The 17,125-nt window shown below is 45.6% G+C and overlaps 1 protein-coding gene across 13 annotated transcripts in view; it reads right to left on the reverse strand.

Annotated features, from left to right (window-relative positions):
- Positions 1-17,125, reverse strand: part of ARAP1 (ArfGAP with RhoGAP domain, ankyrin repeat and PH domain 1) — a 160,944-nt gene that overhangs the window by 131,433 nt on the left and 12,386 nt on the right. For 3 of the 13 annotated variants that reach the window (XR_014563549.1, XM_083735963.1, XM_083735960.1), the window contains exon 1: positions 5,860-5,964. The exons of 9 other annotated variants lie outside the window; for them this stretch is intronic. The gene's annotated coding sequence lies outside the window, so the exon portion shown is untranslated. Of the gene's footprint in view, positions 1-5,859; positions 5,965-17,125 lie in introns of those variants that run through there. One more of the 13 variants, XM_083735951.1, reaches the window with a different exon arrangement.

Consider the following 17,125-nt stretch of genomic DNA (forward strand, 5'->3'; position numbering starts at 1 on the left):
CACCACTGTATTGTAGCAATCTTATGGCTCATTAAAGCAGGCTTCCCCAGTCAGCTTGCCTTCCAGATGTTTCAGACTACAACACCCATCAACCCCAGCCAGCACGGACATATGATGCTGTGCCTGATGGGAGTTGTAGTCCGTGATGTCAGAAGGGCACCAGGTTGGGGCAGGGTGCAGTAGGCATTTACCGTATTTTCCGCTCTATAAGACGCACCAGACCACAAGGTGCACCTAGTTTTTGGAGGAGGAAAACAAGAAAAAAAATATTCTGAGTCTCAGAAGCCAGAACAGCAAGAGGGATCACTGCGCAGCAAAAGCAGCAATCCCTCTTGCTGTTCTGGTTTCTGGGATAGCTGCGCAGCCTGCATTTGCTCCATAAGACGCACACACATTTTCCCCTTACGTTTTTGGAGGGAAAAAGTGAGTCTTATAGAGCAAAAAATACGGTAGTCCAGCATCATGTTCTCACCGTGGCCAAACAAATTCCCATTATGGGAAACCGACAAGCAGGTCATGTAGTCTGATCTCAGCTAGATCATCCATGACCGATGGCCATCCAGCCTCTGCTTAGAAACCTCCAAGGAAGGAGAGTCCATCACCTCCCGAGAAAGTCCATTCCACTGTCAAACGGCTCTCACTGTCAGAAAGTTCTTCTTCTGAAGTTCAGTTGGAATCTCGTTTCTTTTTTTTCCTTTTAAATTATTTTTATTGGATTTTCCACTTAAATCATATTCACATTTTGTTACATAATTCTATGACTTTATATATTACTCTGTAAGAGCATCGACCTCCTTCCCTCCCTCTTTCTGACTTCCACATACTTTTCCATATTCTTCGCATTTCTATAATCACTTATTTACCCTTTGTCAAATTATAATATTTCACCTTACTATCGGCAAATTAGTTCCTTATATTTACATTACAAAACACTTCAATTCAGACCTACAAACGTTTTCAAATGTTTACAATTTTCTTTCATATAAAATATAAATTTGTTCCGGTCCTTTTGAAACAGTTCGTCACGCTGATTCCGGATCTTCCCCGTCAACTTAGCCATCTCTACGTACTCCACCATCTTGACCTGCCAATCTTCCAGTGTTGGGAGTTCCTGCTGCTTCCATTTCTGAGTCAGAAGTGTCCTTGCAGTCGTTGTGGCATACATAAACATGTTTACATCTCTTTTGTGTATTTCCTCATCAATTAAACCTAATAAAAATGCCTCTGGTTTTTTATTGAAGTTATATTTCAAAACCTTTTAAAACACATTATATATTATATCCCAGAAGGCTTTCACTTTGGAGCAAGTCCACCACATATGGAGGAAATTACCCTCTTCCAACAATTTTTGTCTTGATTTCTATACATTTTAGCAAGTTTGGCAGGTGTGATATACCATCAGTACATCATCTTAAATATATTTTCTTTGAGTGACACACATGCTGTGAATTTAATTGTTTTAGTCCACAGTTTTTCCCACTCGTTTCTTGTAACTTGAAGCCACTGCTTCACCAGCCCTTTGCCCGTGGATCTCAGTGCGGTTCACAACACGAAATTACAATATCAGAAACTCAAATTTCGTAATAAAAGCAAAAGCAAACCAATAATCCCCCTTCCCACAATAGCTCAGTTGGTAGAGCATGAGACTCTTCATCTCTCGGTCGTGGGCTTGAGCCCAAGGGTGGACCAAAAAGATTCCAGCATTTGCAGGGAGCTGGACCAGAAGACAGTTGTGGTCTATGATTCTGTAACTACTCCATTCCAAACTTGAAAATGGAAAGCGTAATGCTGGTGGTTAATAAAAGAGATTTAAAGACTGTCTCAAGGCAAATATTTAAAAATGTAGTATAAACACTGACAATTGGGAAACACTGGCCTGCGAGTGCTCCAATTGGAGAACAGCCTTTCCCAAAGGTGTCATGGGCTTTGAAGACACTCAAACTCAGGATGCAAGGGAGAAACGTGCTAAGAGGAAGGCACACTTGGCAAATCCACACCGTGATCAACTCCCGCCCGGAAACCAATGTCCCCACTGTGGAAGGACGTGTGGATCCAGAATTGGCCTCCACAGTCGCTTACAGACTCATTGTTAAAACCGTGTTCATGGAAGACAATCTTACTCGACTACGAGGGATCGCCCAAGAAGACGATGATTCTGTGATCTGTCTGCACATTAAAAAGGGTACCGGACTTTAACCAGTCACAGGCCTGGCTGAAGAGAACATTTTTGCCTGGCGCCTAAATGTATATAATGAAGGCACCAGACAAGCATCCCACCAACGGGGAGCCACTGCAGAAAAGGCCCCATTCTCGTGTTGCCACCCTCTGAACCTCTCATGGAGGTGTCATGGAGAACACCAGGCTGCCAAAGGCGGCTTTAAAATGTACGCAAAACAGAGTCTCCCTCTTCTACTTGCTAACCGCAAGCTGCTCCATGTGTGATTCTTCTCTGTGGCTGAAACAGCGAACTCAAGAAGGAAGCGGAAGCCCAGCAGCCCAACTCAATGACAGCAAACAGGAGCGCCTAGTCCACACAACTGCCTTTCTCCCCGACAAAGCTCCAGCGCTTTCCGCAAATGTGCGGCAAGCAGACCCTGACTGCTGAGTCTTTTGGAGGCAAGACGTTGCAACGCTGGAGGAAAGCTGCAGCATAAAAAATGCTGCCTTGTTGCTCAGGCGTTAATCCGCTCAGCAGCCTCGCTGAGAGAGAGAGAGAGAGAGAGAAAAGATGCCAGCAATTAGGCTCCTGGGTTTTTCCCACATTTGGGATACTGGGTGCAGCTCTGGTTGCCTCACCTAAAAAAGGATATCTTAAGACTTGGGACTCAGCTATACAGCTGCAAATAAAATATTTTAAGTGTGTTTTCAGGGCAATATGCAATGTGACAGTAGATGGCGATGGTGAGCCTTACGGAAAATTCAACCGTCTTTTTAAAAACGCTTTTTTTAAAAAAAAGCATTTTCACAATGGTTTTTTTATGTGTGCAGATTCCACTTCAGAAAAAGGGGGTGAAGAAAGGTTGCAGCATCTCGGACTTTTCAGGTTAAAGGTGAGGAACAGGCCACATGGTGGAAGTTTGTAAAGTGATGTCTGGCAAAGAAGAAGTAGCACTGAGCAACCACCTGCCTGAATATTTGCCTGAGAAATAAAATCATGCCATTTTTAAAAATTGTCGCTATTATATGTGCTTTCGATGTGCTTAGTTTGTGAGATATCTTTTCGAGAAGGGCAGTTTGCCAAACCCAGCTCTGAGTACTTTTAAGAAGAGGGATTGGGAACATTTTTCAAAGTAAATAAAGAGAAGGTACGTCAGTGGCTCTTAACCAAACGGAGCCTCCAGAGCTGAGAGCGGTATACCTCTGGGTCCCAACCAGGGCCGGATTCAGCTTTGATGAGGCCCTCAGCCTCAAACAAGGTAATGGGGCCCTTTATATGTCCAGCTGTCCTTTGTCAGCAACAAATGGTCGCTGTTTTTTGTCTTGAATAGATGCTATATGGTAACTTATGGACCTAATAGGTACCTAAAGCCATTTGCCCATGTTGCACTGCAACCAGTCCATGCAGAATGTAGGCACCCTATATATAGAAATGAGCAAGCCAGTGATATTTTAGGGAACAGGCTAGCAGGCGGGGCCCATGACTTACATCCTAGGAGCCTACACAACACAAAACTCTGTTGCTGTATGTAGGTTTTATTTTATTTGTTTTTTATCTTATATTTTGGAAATGTACATCCAGGTTTTCTTTCTTTAATTTTTTTTTGAGGGGGCAAGAGAGTGGGGCCCTAAGTTATAGCTTGTTCAGCTTATATGTAAATCCGGCACTGGTTCCAACTTCTGGCGATGGACAACAGGGGACGACCGTCCTGAGGCTCCCACAACAAGCCTGCTAGCCTCTGTGTTGCATTGCACAGTGAAGAGAGAGACTTTTTCTCCCTCGCTAATAACATTAGAACTCATGGATCTCCAACAAAGCTAAACGTTGGAAGATTTGGAACAAATGAAAGAAAGTCTTTCTTCACACAGCAGAGAGAGAACCTATGGAACTCACTCCCACAGAAGGAGGATAAGAACAACAACAACAACAATATATTTATACCCCGCCCATCTGGCTGGGTTTCCCCAGCCACTTTGGGCAGCTTCCAACAGAACACTAAAATACAATAACCGCCAGAAGGCCCTCGGTGCTGGATCTCAGGGCTGGACGATGGGGGTGGAGACGCTCCTTCAGGGATACAGGACTGAGGCTATTTAGGGCTTTCAAGGTCAGCACCAACACTTTGAATTGTGCTCGGAAACGTACTGGGAGCCAGTGTAGGTCTTTCAGGACCCATGTTATGTGGTCTCGGCGGCCGCTCCCAGTCACCAGTCTAGCTGCTGCATTCTGGATTAGTTGTAGTTTCCGGGTCACCTTCAAAGGTAGCCCCACGTAGAGTGCATTGCAGTAGTCCAAGCGGAAGATAACCAGAGCATGCACCACTCTGGCAAGACAGTCTGTGGGCAGGAAGGGTCTCATCCTGCGTACCAGATGGAGCTGGTAGACAGCTGCCCTGGACACAGATTTGACCTGCACCTCCATGGACAGATGTGAGTCCAAAATGACTCCCAGGCTGCACACCTGGTCCTTCGGGGGCACAGTTACGCCATTCAGGACCAGGGAGTCCTCCACACCCGCCTGTCCCCTGTTCCCCAAAAACAGTACTTCTGTCTTGTCAGGATTCAACAAGTGACCTAGATGGCTTTCAAAGTTGAGTGGACAGCTAGTAGTCACCATGGCTATGGGGTGCATCTGAATGCCAGTTGCTGGAAAATGAAGGAGGGGAGAGTTGCTCCTGTGTTCGAATCCCGCTTATGGGAATCTGGTTGGCCCCTGTGAGAACAGGACTGGAGATGCTCCTTCTGTCCTTCTGTTCACAGAACAGCCCACACAATTCAGAGCTGTGCCGTGTGCTAAGACACGCCAGATGGCACCGGGGGGTGGGGGTGGGGGAACGGGCTTCCAGAGCACACACGCGCTGCAGCAGAAAGTGAAAATACTCCCACAATGCAGAAGCAACCAAAATAGAGAAAAAGCAAATTTCACTGGGAGACGACAACAAATAACAGAGTCTCCCCAAAGCAGAGTTTTGCAAAAATCTAGTTCCACGCCGCTTGAAAGCCTGTCCCATATTTGTCACGCTCCCCAGTGGGAGGAAAGCACCCAAGATCACGAGGAGTGCAGGGGGCAAACTTCCTGGCCCAAACAGAACCCTGCGACAAATTTCATCTCAAGTAAACCATTCTGTCTAAAGTACATTGCGACAAATTTCATCCAGCGTTTCCTATGTGAGTGAATCAGGCAAGGAATTTCCAGGGTAGCAAAATCAGCTGCAAAAAGCCAGCTTTTCTTTCAACAGGCAACACAGGAACCTGCATTATATCAAGTCAAACCTTTGGCCTGTTTAGCTCAGTATGCCTACTCTGACTGGCAGCTGCTCTCTCGGGCAAACAGTCTGGAGAAGCGGGCGAACGAACCTTCTCCACCCAAGGCTCTTACCCGTCTGCCAAGTTCCACATATTATGAACCAAAACGGAGGTGCCAGAAGAGAAAGCCCAGGATATTCCTTAGGAATTTGCCCAAAGCAACACGGGTCAAAGACGCTTCCCAGCTGTTGAGATTTTCCTGCCCATGCCCTCTTTTACACATTTTCAGTCCGAAGATCATGCCAGCTCTAATACCCACCAGGAAGAAAAGCCTACCTTGAACAGAAGCGTGCAAACAAACTTGCCCCAAACATCCCTCGAGCCCCAGGGTAGCACATCCTAAGATTCCCCCAAACAACATTTATTTTAAGGGGGAAAAGGCACCGTGGCACCAACCTCTGGGCTTCACCTCCTCCTTTGGCAATGTCTGAGTGGGTCTGAGCAATCCATGCCCCCTTTTACTGAAGGCTACTGTGCTTCCGTCAAGAGCGAGGGAGTTTCTGCTTACGAGACCTTTCCAATTGCAAAAATTGCAGATGAGGAACTTGAAAGGTGGGGGGGAGAGAGATTGAATATTCGGCAGAAAGCGTTTTGCAATTAGCTCATAGCAGAAGGAAGGACGGCGCGTGGGCATTCCTGTCTCCTAAGGCCCCAGAAATGCAGAAGAGCCTTTTTAAAAAAATAAAATAAATTAAAAAATGATTGATGGGTGAAACTGATCTGAAGAAACAAACCCTTGACAGACCCTTAATCCTAATAGTTTGGACTGCTGGTCTTCAAGGCTCTGGCAAACTGCCCTTCTTGAAAAGGTATCGCCTACACTTAAAAGAATTGAAAAGACAGAGGTTGAATCACACACAGATATCGCATGCGTCTGTGTGGGTGGATTTCATTTCTTAAACAAACTTTGAGCCACTCGGTCATTCAGTGCCACCAGTATATGCAAATGTCAAACTCATTTAAAACCCCCGTAGAAACTTTATTCTCAATAAGGATGGCACTCACAGATGGAGAATGGATTTATTTTGTCGCATCTTTCTTATTTGTAAAGAGAATCCCTGTATGAGTTAATACTTTATTAAGCCTTTGGAACTGAACTACATCTTTGGACTTGTTTTTCCAGACTATGACACTCCATGGTCCAAATTTTTGATTCTTTCCTTTTCTTTTTTTTTTGGGGGGGGGTTATGTTTGTACATTTTTTGTTGTTAACAAAATCAATTATTTTTAAAAAGGAGGAGTAGGAAGAACAACGGAAGAGTTAAACAGATTGTGGGGACTAGGAGAAAGGGTGCAGTTCGAGACAGAACTCCCAAAGAACAGCTATTAAACAGTAATCCAAGCAGCTCCATTGACCCCGTTGATGATTTGGGGAATAATCCACCAGGATGTTCTCCTGCGCACACACCCAAACACACACACACAATGCAGACACTCCAAGTGCCCCTATTGTCCAGTGACAGTCCCCGATTTACAGAAGCCGTCCCAATTTCTGACTGGATCCTGGAATGTCCTGTTTTTCCTTAAGACGTCCCTATTTTCTTCCGAGAAATGTTGGGAGGGTGTGGAGTTATGCAACCCCCGAGCCAAGGAGATAAGTAACTAGACAACCTTTGGAAGTCATCTAAAGGTTTTTAACCGTCTAGGGAAGGTTTTTTAAATGTTTAACGTTTTACTATGTTTTTATCTATGTTGGAAGCCAACCAGAGAGGCTGGGGCAGCCCAGTCAGGAAGGGTATAAATAATAAAATTGTTGTTGTTGTTGTTGTTGTTAAGGGTACAGTGGATGCTCGGGTTGCAAACGTGATCCGTGCGGGATGCATGTTCGCAACCTGCAGCGTTCACAACCCACGTCTGAGCGTTTGCTCACACGTGGGTTGCGATTCGGCGCTTCTGCGCATGCGCGACTGCCGAAACCCAGAAGTAACCCATTCTGGTACTTCCGGGTTTCAGCAGTCCGCAACCGAAAAAAACGCAACCTGAAGCGGCTGGGCTGTAACCCAAGGTATGACTGTATCCTGATTTTTTGGGAGAAATTTTGGAGGGTGTGGAAACTTGATGGCTGGGACGATGACCAAGAGTTTCGCCAGAGGGCTCAGACATTCCAGCCGCTGAACACTGGAGCCATTCAGCCTCTGCCTGTCTGCTTCCAAATCTTATCGACAAAATCATGAGAGCTACAGGTGGGGGGAGCTGAATTTCTCCGCAGGCCGGGCAAGCCACACAAAACGACGCAGAACGCAGCCACCTTCTAAACCGGCGCTTCTCACAGTGACTCTGATCTACATCCACAATCACCTGTTGAACAGGTGAACCACCTGTTGCCAGGATCTGCAGGTGGAGAGAGCAAATGCTGTTGCATTCAAGTCCTCCTTGCCAGCTTCTCACTGGGGCATCTCGCCAAAGAGTTTGTGCCCTAAACCTGGATCTTGGCATCCAGGAAATTCTCTTTCAACACCATCTTTTTCCTTGCCATCAACCTCTAATTGGATTTTGAAGACAGGTGAAACTAATTGTTACTGCTATGAATTTTATTGCATTATTGTCTTCCTTGGTGGGTTGCACACCCTCCAAATCAGGGCTGCATTTAGGTTTGATGAGGCCCTAAGCTACTGGAGGTAATGGGGCCCTTTATATGTCCAGCTGTCCTTCGTCAACAACAAATGGTCGCTGTTTTTTGTGTTGAATATATATGCTAGATGGAAATTTATGGACCTAATAGGTATCTAAAGCCATTTGCACATAACACAATATGTATTTTATCAAAGTAATTGTTGAACTGAAATACAATTAAGAAGTATATTAATAGTGAAATAATTATTAAGTTCTAAGTTAAAATGATTTTTGATTCATAACAAACTTAATAATGCAAACACATTGGCATTTGGCAGTAACAAAAGTTCCTTTAGAAACACAATTTACAGTATGCAACTACAGCAGCAAGAATACTCATCGCGAAGTATTGGAAGACACAAGATTTACCCACCCGGGAAGAATGGCAGATGAAGTTGATGGACTATATGGAACTGGCGGAAATGACTGGCAGAATCCAAGACCAGGGAGAAGAATTGGTGGAAGAAGACTGGAAAAAGTTTAAAGACTATTTACAGAAATACTGTAAAATAAATGAATGCTAGAAAAATGTTGGAATGAAGTTATATGGCTTTAGTAGAAATGTTATAAGGAACTAAGTACAAATAGATTATCAATGTATTAAAGGGAGGGGAAATAAGATTAGAACATGTTAAGAAAAATTACAGGACAGAAAACAGTGGAAGATGGAAAGGAATTGCTGAAACAGTTAATTGAAGTGGAACACAAAAAGGGAGGTGTGAGGAGGTCGTTGAAACAAGTGAATGAAAGTTAAGATATTGAAACTATTGAATGTGTTTTAAATTGTTTCTGTTTTGTTTTGTTAGTTTAATGTTTCAGTGTTAGTGTCATGTAGTGTCTTTGTTTTTGTATTGTATTGTTTTGTTTAATTTTCTTGCTTTCTTTTGTAGTCTCTAAACTGTTAATAAATATTATTTTTTTAAAAAAATAGAAACACAATTTACAGAGACTCATTATCTAGTCTCTAAAAACCAGTCTCTATGTAATCAGTCCAAGAAGAATGTAGGCACCCTATATATAGAAAGAAGCAAACCAGGGATACTTTAAGGAGCAGGCAGGGCCCATGACTTACATCATAGGAGACTACACAACACAAAACACTGTTGCTGTATCTAAGTTTTATTCTATTTGTTTTTTATCTTATATTTTGGAAATGTACATCCAGGGTTTTTTTTCCTTTTAAATTTTTTTGGGGGCCCCAAGAGAGTGGGGCACTAAGCCATAGCTTGTTTAGCTTATAAGTAAATCTGGCACCGCTCCAAATGTCCCAATTTCCCCAGAAAGTCCCGGAATTACGAAAGCCATTTTGGCTTCTGATTTGATCCCGGAATGTCCCCATTTCCTCTGCCAGTGCTGCTGCTGCTGCTGCTGCTGCTGCTGAGCTCTGGGAAAAGGTTGAGCCAACACTTGTCCCAAGGGACAACGGTGGCCGCGAGGGAGCGTCTCATGGCCTCTCCATAGCGGCTGCGGCCAGCCTCCTCCCTTGGGCAGCTCATAGCGGCATGGCTGCCGCTGCCAAAACCCAGCCCAGTGTAGAGGTTGGATGGCCATCTGTCATGGATGCTTTAGCTGAGATTCCTGCATTGCAGGGGGTTGGACTAGATGACCCTTGGGGTCCCTTCCAAATCTACAATTCTATGATTATACCAAAGATTAAAATAAGATCAGGATTAAGGGGTTTTCTCAAGACGGTGTGTGTGCTGTGTCCCCTTGGTGATGGCACTGACCCTTCTTCTGATAGGAAATGCTCTGCAGAAAATAGGAGGAGGGTAAGATGGAGGGGGAGGGACGCGGGTGGCGCTGTGGTCTAAACCACAGAGCCTCTTGGGCTTGCCGATCAGAAGGTCGACGGTTCAAATCCCCACGATGGGGTGAGTTCCCTTTGTTTGGTCCCTGTTCCTGCCAACCTAGCAGTTTGAAAGCACACCAGTGCAAGTAGATAAATAGGTACCGCTCTGGCGGGAAGGTAAATGGTGTTTCCGTGCACTGCTCTGGTTCGCCAGAAGCGGCTTAGTCCTGCTGGCCACATGATCCAGAAGCCGTCTGCGAACAAACGCCGGCTCCCTCGGCCTATAGAGCGAGATGAGCACTGCAACCCCAGAGTTTTCTGCAACTGGACCTAACGGTCAGGGGTACCTTTACCTTTACCAGTTGGAGGGGGGAAAATGAGAAATGTCCCTATTTTCATCTGAGAAATGTTGGAGGGTATGTCCTTATTGGGTCGTGCAAACTGCTATTCTGAATAACACTTTGTAATAGGGTAAGGGGTTGCCCACTGAGGACGAGTTGATGGAACCAAGGGGGTGGTGGCCTGAAAAGGTTTGGGATCCCTTGCCCAAACTTTTTTCAAAGAGGGCCAGATTTGATGAATTGAACATGCGTGAGGGCCGACCAAAGCTGTTGAGCTTTTTTCAGATTGAGGTTTACCCCAAAATTGTTGAGCTTTTTTTCGCATTTACTCTTTTCTTTAGAGCTGAAAGGTGCTGAACTTTTTTTAGAATTTTACCCAAGGACATAAGCTGCCACCAGGGCCAGATTGAATCGACCAGTGGGCTGGATTAGGCCCCCGTCCCCTTTCAATCTGCAAGGAACGCTCTTCACTGCAGGAAGTTTTACATTCCAGAACATAATGCAATTTGGTTCATTTGCTGCTGCTGTTGCTGCTGGGGTCAGGATCCGCTCAGTTGTGTGTTGCAGGGCGCCGGATCCGATAGGGCAACGGCCTTGACCCGCGTTTCCTGCTCCAGGAAGTGCATTAAGACATGATCCAGCGCCGGGCAGGAAATGCATGCGAAAAAACGGCAGGCACTTACTGAAGCGGAGAGAGAGGAGCAACGCCTCTGCTTTCATTTCTGTGCTTTGCTTCCGCCAGCGAGGGCTCGCCCCGTGGGCCAGCTGGCTGGATCAGGCCAAGGTCTCGTCCTCTTCTCGCAGATGCCTGTGAGAAGCCAACAAGCAGGATCTGAGCGCAAGAGCCCTGCATTTTCCAGCAAATGGGATTCCGAAGCAAAGGATCGAATCCAGCCTTCCCCTGGCCCTCCTTTGCTCCTGAGATGCCCACAAGTTGCCGTTGTTATTATTTCACATACCACATCCTTTTCCATGTGGTGCACAGTTCAAATCCCCACCCAGACCATGAAGCCTGCTCCGCTCTGCCCTTGGGCCAGTCACTGCCTCTCGGCCTGTCCTACCTCGAAGGGTCGTCGTGGGGCTAAAAGGTGAATGGAGAGAATCATGTGCGCCACTTGGAGCCCCTGGAGGAATATTAATAGCAAGTATCTGAAGGGCTGGAGGATGGAGCAAGCTTGTTTTCTCCTGCTCTGGAGGCTAGGATCTGGATTCAAGTTATGAGAAAGTAGATCCCAAGTAAACATCAGGAAGAACTTTTTGAATAGAATAGAATAGAATAGAATAGAATAGAATAGAATAGAATAGAATAGAATAGAATTTATTATTTTCCCCCAGCCACTCTGGGTGGCTTCCAACAAAGTATTAAAATACAGTAGTCTGTTAAACATTAAAAACTTCCCTAAACAGGGCTGCCTTCAGATGTCTTCTAAAAGTCTGGTAGTTGTTGTTCTCTTTGACATCTGGTGGGAGGGCGTTCCACAGGGAGGGAGCCACCACCGAGAAGGCCCTCTGCCTGGTTCCCTGTAACTTGGCTTCTTGCAGTGAGGGAACCGCAAGAAGGTGCTGGACCTCAGTGTCCGGGCAGAACGGTGGAGGTGGAGACGCTCCTTCAGGTATACTGGACGGAGGCCGTTTGGGGCTTTCAAGGTCAGCACTAACACTTTGAATTGTGCTCAGAAACGTACTGGGAGCCAATGCAGGTCTTTCAGTGTGGTCTCGGCGGCCACTCCCAGTCACCAGTCTAGCTGCCGCATTCTGGATTAGTTGTAGTTTCTGGGTCACCTTCAAAGGTAGCCCCACATAGAGTGCATTACAGTAGTCCAAGCGAGAATTAACTTGCGCATGCACCACTCTGGCGAGACAGTCTGTGGGTAGGGAGGGTCTTAGCCTGCGTACCAGATGGAGCTGGTAAACAGCTGCCCTGGACACAGAATTGACCAGCACCTGGACACAGAATTGACCAGCAGAATAAAACCATTCCATCGAAACGTTAGAAGCATCCATCCATAATTAAAATGTACAATAAAGAAAACCCACTGAACCAGCGTTAACAATGAAAACAACTGGAACAGGATGTTCTGGTCAGGAGATCAAAGGAAGGAGGATGTTTTCACAGGTGTGTCTTCCCGAGGTGGGGGAATGGCAGCACTGATGGGGCGCCCTGTGTTTCAGAAGGGAGACCTTAGAATAATAGAATCTGATGAGTCTTAAGAGTTGAAAGGGACCCCTAAAGGTCATCTAGCCCAACCCCCTGCAATGCAGGAATCTCAAAATAAAGCATCCCTGACAGATGGTCCCCCAACCTCTGCTTAAAAACCTCCAATGTGGGTGAGTCCGGGCGGAAGGGACATTCTTTCATCTCTGGTGGACCTGCCCGAAAGTGAAGGCCTTCTGGGAAATGTTCCATAATGAACTAAAAAAGGTACTGAGATTTACCTTACCTAAGAAACCGGAGGCCTTCCTTCTGGGCATGGTGGACCAGAGAGTGCTTAAGAAGGACAGAACTTTTTTTCATGTATGCTACCACAGCAGCAAGGATCCTGATTGCAAAATATTGGAAGACACAAGATTTACCCACGCTGGAGGAATGGCAATCGCAGTTGATGGACTATATGGAATTGGCCGAAATGACTGGCAGAATCCGAGACTTGGGAGAAGAAACAATTGAGGAGGATTGGAAAAAGTTTAAGGACTATTTGAAAAAACACTATAAGCTGTATGAATGTTAAAAAAAAAAAATGCACCTTTTAGGAAACTCTAGCTTCAGCAAATGTAAGTTAATGAAATGAAAATTAAGACACAAGAATTTAGAGGTAAAATAATGAAACAACTTTATTGTGTTTAATACAAAGCGTACAAGAATTGGGTTACAGTAAAATTGAAATCAGGGAACATGATAAAATGGAAGATACAATAAGTTTTGAAATAAGTTAACAAACTGCTGATGTTTTATATGACAGAGAATGCAGGGTTTGGAGGATGTGGGGAAGTCCTTTAGATTTGGTGAAAAAAGAACATGGAAATTTGTTATTCTTCTATTCTATTCTATTCTCTTATATCTATCCTTTATTCTTTTTTCTGTATTTCTTAAAATCAATAAAAAATATTATAAAAAAAAAAACAATGTGGGTGAGTCCATTCCAGTGCTGAACAGTTGAGAGAGTTCTTCTTGAATCTTGGCATCTCTGTTCTTCTCATTTGAAGCCATGGATTCGAGTCCTGCCTTCTGGAGCGGCAGAAAACAAGCCGGTTCCATCTTCCACGGATCTTCTTCTGACAAGATTGCCAACAGCCCCATCCAATCCTTTGCACATGAAATTTTTTTTTGGGGGGGGGGAGGATGTCAAACTGGCACAACAAGAGACCTTAAAACCTTCATTGGAGGTTTTTAAACAGAGGTAAAGCAATCAGTGACCATTATCAGGTATCCCAGCAGACAGGATTTCTGCTGTAAACGGCCTCCTTCTGTGATGCATGTATGATGTTTTTGGGGGTGGTCTTGGGCTCCAGGGTGGGCAATTTCAAAAGTCTACATAAGGGCTCGCGCAACATTGTTGGGGGTTCCTCCTCCCTCCTGTGTGTGGTGAGTGTTGCAACAGTTTAATAAAGATCTTACTAGTCACTTTGCTTCTCAATATTCTCTGGTTGGCCTCTGTTATTTTCTCCTACCGACAGGGAACCCACTTAAGGACTCTAAATAGGCTCTTGGGTACCCCATAAGGGAAAGGGAACAGAGTTTTTTTTATTATAACACAGATGACCCCCATACTATATTTGTCCGTCTGGTTCTTCCGGTCTTTGCAGAACCTGACATTTGACCCTAGTGAAATTCCTGTTCTTAAGGAAGAGCTACTAAACAGTGACAGGACCTGCAATTAGAGAGCCAGGCGAGGTGGAGCTGGTTATTTGAAATTCTGCTAGTGTGATAGGAATTTTGTTCATAAGAGTACCAACCAAGCGCGTAAATAGATCAGAACATGAAGACCAACCTGAAACCATTTTGATTCCCAAACTGAGCAAATGTTTTCTCTGCAAGGTCAAAGGAAAATGGAAAAGCCTCCCCATTGTCTTTTCCTTCACAAATCCTGTCTTAAGGGCTCATTTAAGATATGAATAGGGTGTGAGGCTGTCACCTGGCTCAGGAAATAAGTAGTTATCATTACAAAAGACTGGCCAGGCTCCCCAGGCGATCCAATCAAGTGACCATTAAACAGGTAACCTGGCAGACAGGAGGTAAAAAAAGCACTAAGATTTCTGCTGTAGACCACCCTTTCTGTGATGTAGGTATGATGTATCTGGGGGGGTAGTCTTGGGTACCACCCCGTCTGTGATGTATGTATGATGTATGGAGGGGTGGTCTTGAGCTCCTAGGCAGGGAATTAAAAATATCTATACTGTATAAGGACATGTATGGAAGTGAGAGCTGGACCATAAAGAAGGCTGATCGCCGAAGAATGGATGCTTTTGAATTCTGGTGCTGGAGGAGACTCTTGAGAGTCCCGTGGACTGCAAGAAGATCAAACCTCTCCATTCTGAAGGAAATCAACCCTGAGTGCTCACTGGAAGGACAGATCCTGAAGCTGAGGCTCCAATACTTTGGCCACCTCATGAGAAGAGAAGACTCCCTGGAAAAGACCCTGATGTTGGGAAAGATGGAGGGCACAAGGAGAAGGGGACGACAGAGGACGAGATGGTGGGACAGTGTTCTTGAAGCTACCAGCATGAGTTTGACCAAACTGCGGGAGGCAGTGGAAGACAGGAGGGCCTGGCGTGCTCTGGTCCAGGGGGTCATGAAGAGTCGGACACGACTAAATGACTAAACAACAAAACAAATACTGTATAAGGACAGGCACACCTTTGTTCGGGGTCCTCCTCCTTCTCCTGCATGTGAGGGGAGCACCCTGTTGCAACAGTTCAATAAAGATCAGGTTTACTCGATGCTTTGCTTCTCAATATTCTCTGGTTGGCCTCTGTTACTTTCTCCTACCAATAGGGACCCCATGTAAGGACTCTATACAGGCTCTTGGATACCCAATAAGGGGGAAAAGGGCAGATTTTGTTTACAACACCAGCCGGGGCACCGATCCACAGCAATCGCTCTGCCTGACAGTCCCTGAGGGCTGACTCATCGACCAGAGGTCCTGTACCATCCAGTGAGTCACCCAAGCCACCCTGGCTTCCCGTCGGGAGGCCTCTCGCCCACCCCCCGGCCTGCAGTGACTCGGGCAAAACGTGAGCCCTGCGAGGAAGGCACGCAGCGATGACGCCAGCCAGGGTGGGCAGTGCCAAGGCACAGCATCCCGTCTGCGGTTAACAGTGATTTATTTTAAGACATTAGACTCACAACTGCCACTTCCCCTATCCTGGGAACCTGGCCCTGCCACCGCAGAGCTGGGGAGACATTGTCCTCCAGAGGGCCACATTTCCTTCCATACAAGCTTCTGGGGGGCCACATTGACAGTGGGGGCGGGGTCAGGAGGGAAAGTAGGCGGAGCAACAAACATGAATCTTAACTGTGAACAATAGGCTAGCTTCCCAACACACACACATAATTTTAAATTGGTTTTCAATTTAACAAATTCAGTTCAATTTCAATGCAATACTGCGATGAGATTCTGACTTCCTATCTTCACTTCCATGATGTTTCTATTCAAATCATTCATCGCCTGCCATATACGTAATATTTCTCCAACGCGTGTATCTTACAGTACATTCCTTTCATCATTCTCTTTCCTTTGCTTATATTTCAAGTCCCACCTGCGATTTCATTTGACTGCAATCTTTTCTCAAATGACAAACCTAGAAAGCATCTTAAAAAGTAGAGACATCACCTTGCCGACAAAGGTCTGTACAGTAAAAGCTCTGGTTTTCCCAGTAGTGATGTATGGAAGTGAGAGCTGGACATAAAGAAGGCTGATCGCTAAGGAATTTATGATTTTGAATTCTGGTGCTGGAGGAGACTTTTGAGAGTCCCATGGACTGCAAGAAGATCAAACCTCTCCATTCTGAAGGAAGTCAGCCCTGAGTGCTCACTGGAAGGACAGATCCTGAAGCTGAGGCTCCAAGACTTTGTCCACCTCATGAGAAGAGAAGACTCCCTGGAAAAGACCCTGATGTTGGGAAAGACGGAGGGCACAAGGAGAAGGGGACGACAGAGGACGAGATGGTGGGACAGTGTTCTCGAAGCTACCAACGTGAGTTTGACCAAACTGCGGGAGGCAGTGGAAGACAGGAGTGCCTGGCGTGCTCTGGTCCAGGGGGTCATGAAGAGTCGGACACGACTAAACGACTAAACAACAACATTTTCTCAAATAATCCGAACAGGGTCTCAATTCTTCTAGAAGTGTTTCTTCTTTATTCATCTGAATGATTCAAGTCACTCAATCCACTGAGCCAGCGAACCAAGTCCTGGGTTCGAATTCTTAGGAGTCCCGAGAGCAAGATGCTCAGTCTAATGTCCATCCCTCACGGGAAGGACGTCTGAGCAGACAAAATGAAGTAAAACAAGGACAACGCTCAGCGTGATCCAGGCTTTAACCCCGAGACACATTTTCAGCGCTTCAAGTATATGGAGCACTTGCAGTTAGCCACCACCTACCGGCAACATTTCTGCTCTCAAAGCCCTGCCCAGATTCTGCTGGCATCCCATAATTCCACGGAGGAAGTGTCATTACCCAGCACTGAGCACAGAATCCCTCCTCCTGAAAATTGCAGAGGTTTTTGTTAAATAAAGTTTACCCAAGTTTTCTTTTCCTCCTCCCTTCCAGTTCCTTTTTCCTTTTGTGTTGTGCATTTTAGATAAGCCAGTGGTTTTTTGCAAGTCTCTCTGGCAGCCCTTTTGACCCTAGAGCAATGGGGGGGAAACAGGTCAATAAAACAGGATTACGGCAGTACAGACAGGGTTGGCACCTTGTGGGGC

This window comes from Podarcis gaigeae (assembly GCF_964106915.1).
Source record: "Podarcis gaigeae genome assembly, chromosome: 4".
NCBI lineage: Eukaryota > Metazoa > Chordata > Lepidosauria > Squamata > Lacertidae > Podarcis > Podarcis gaigeae.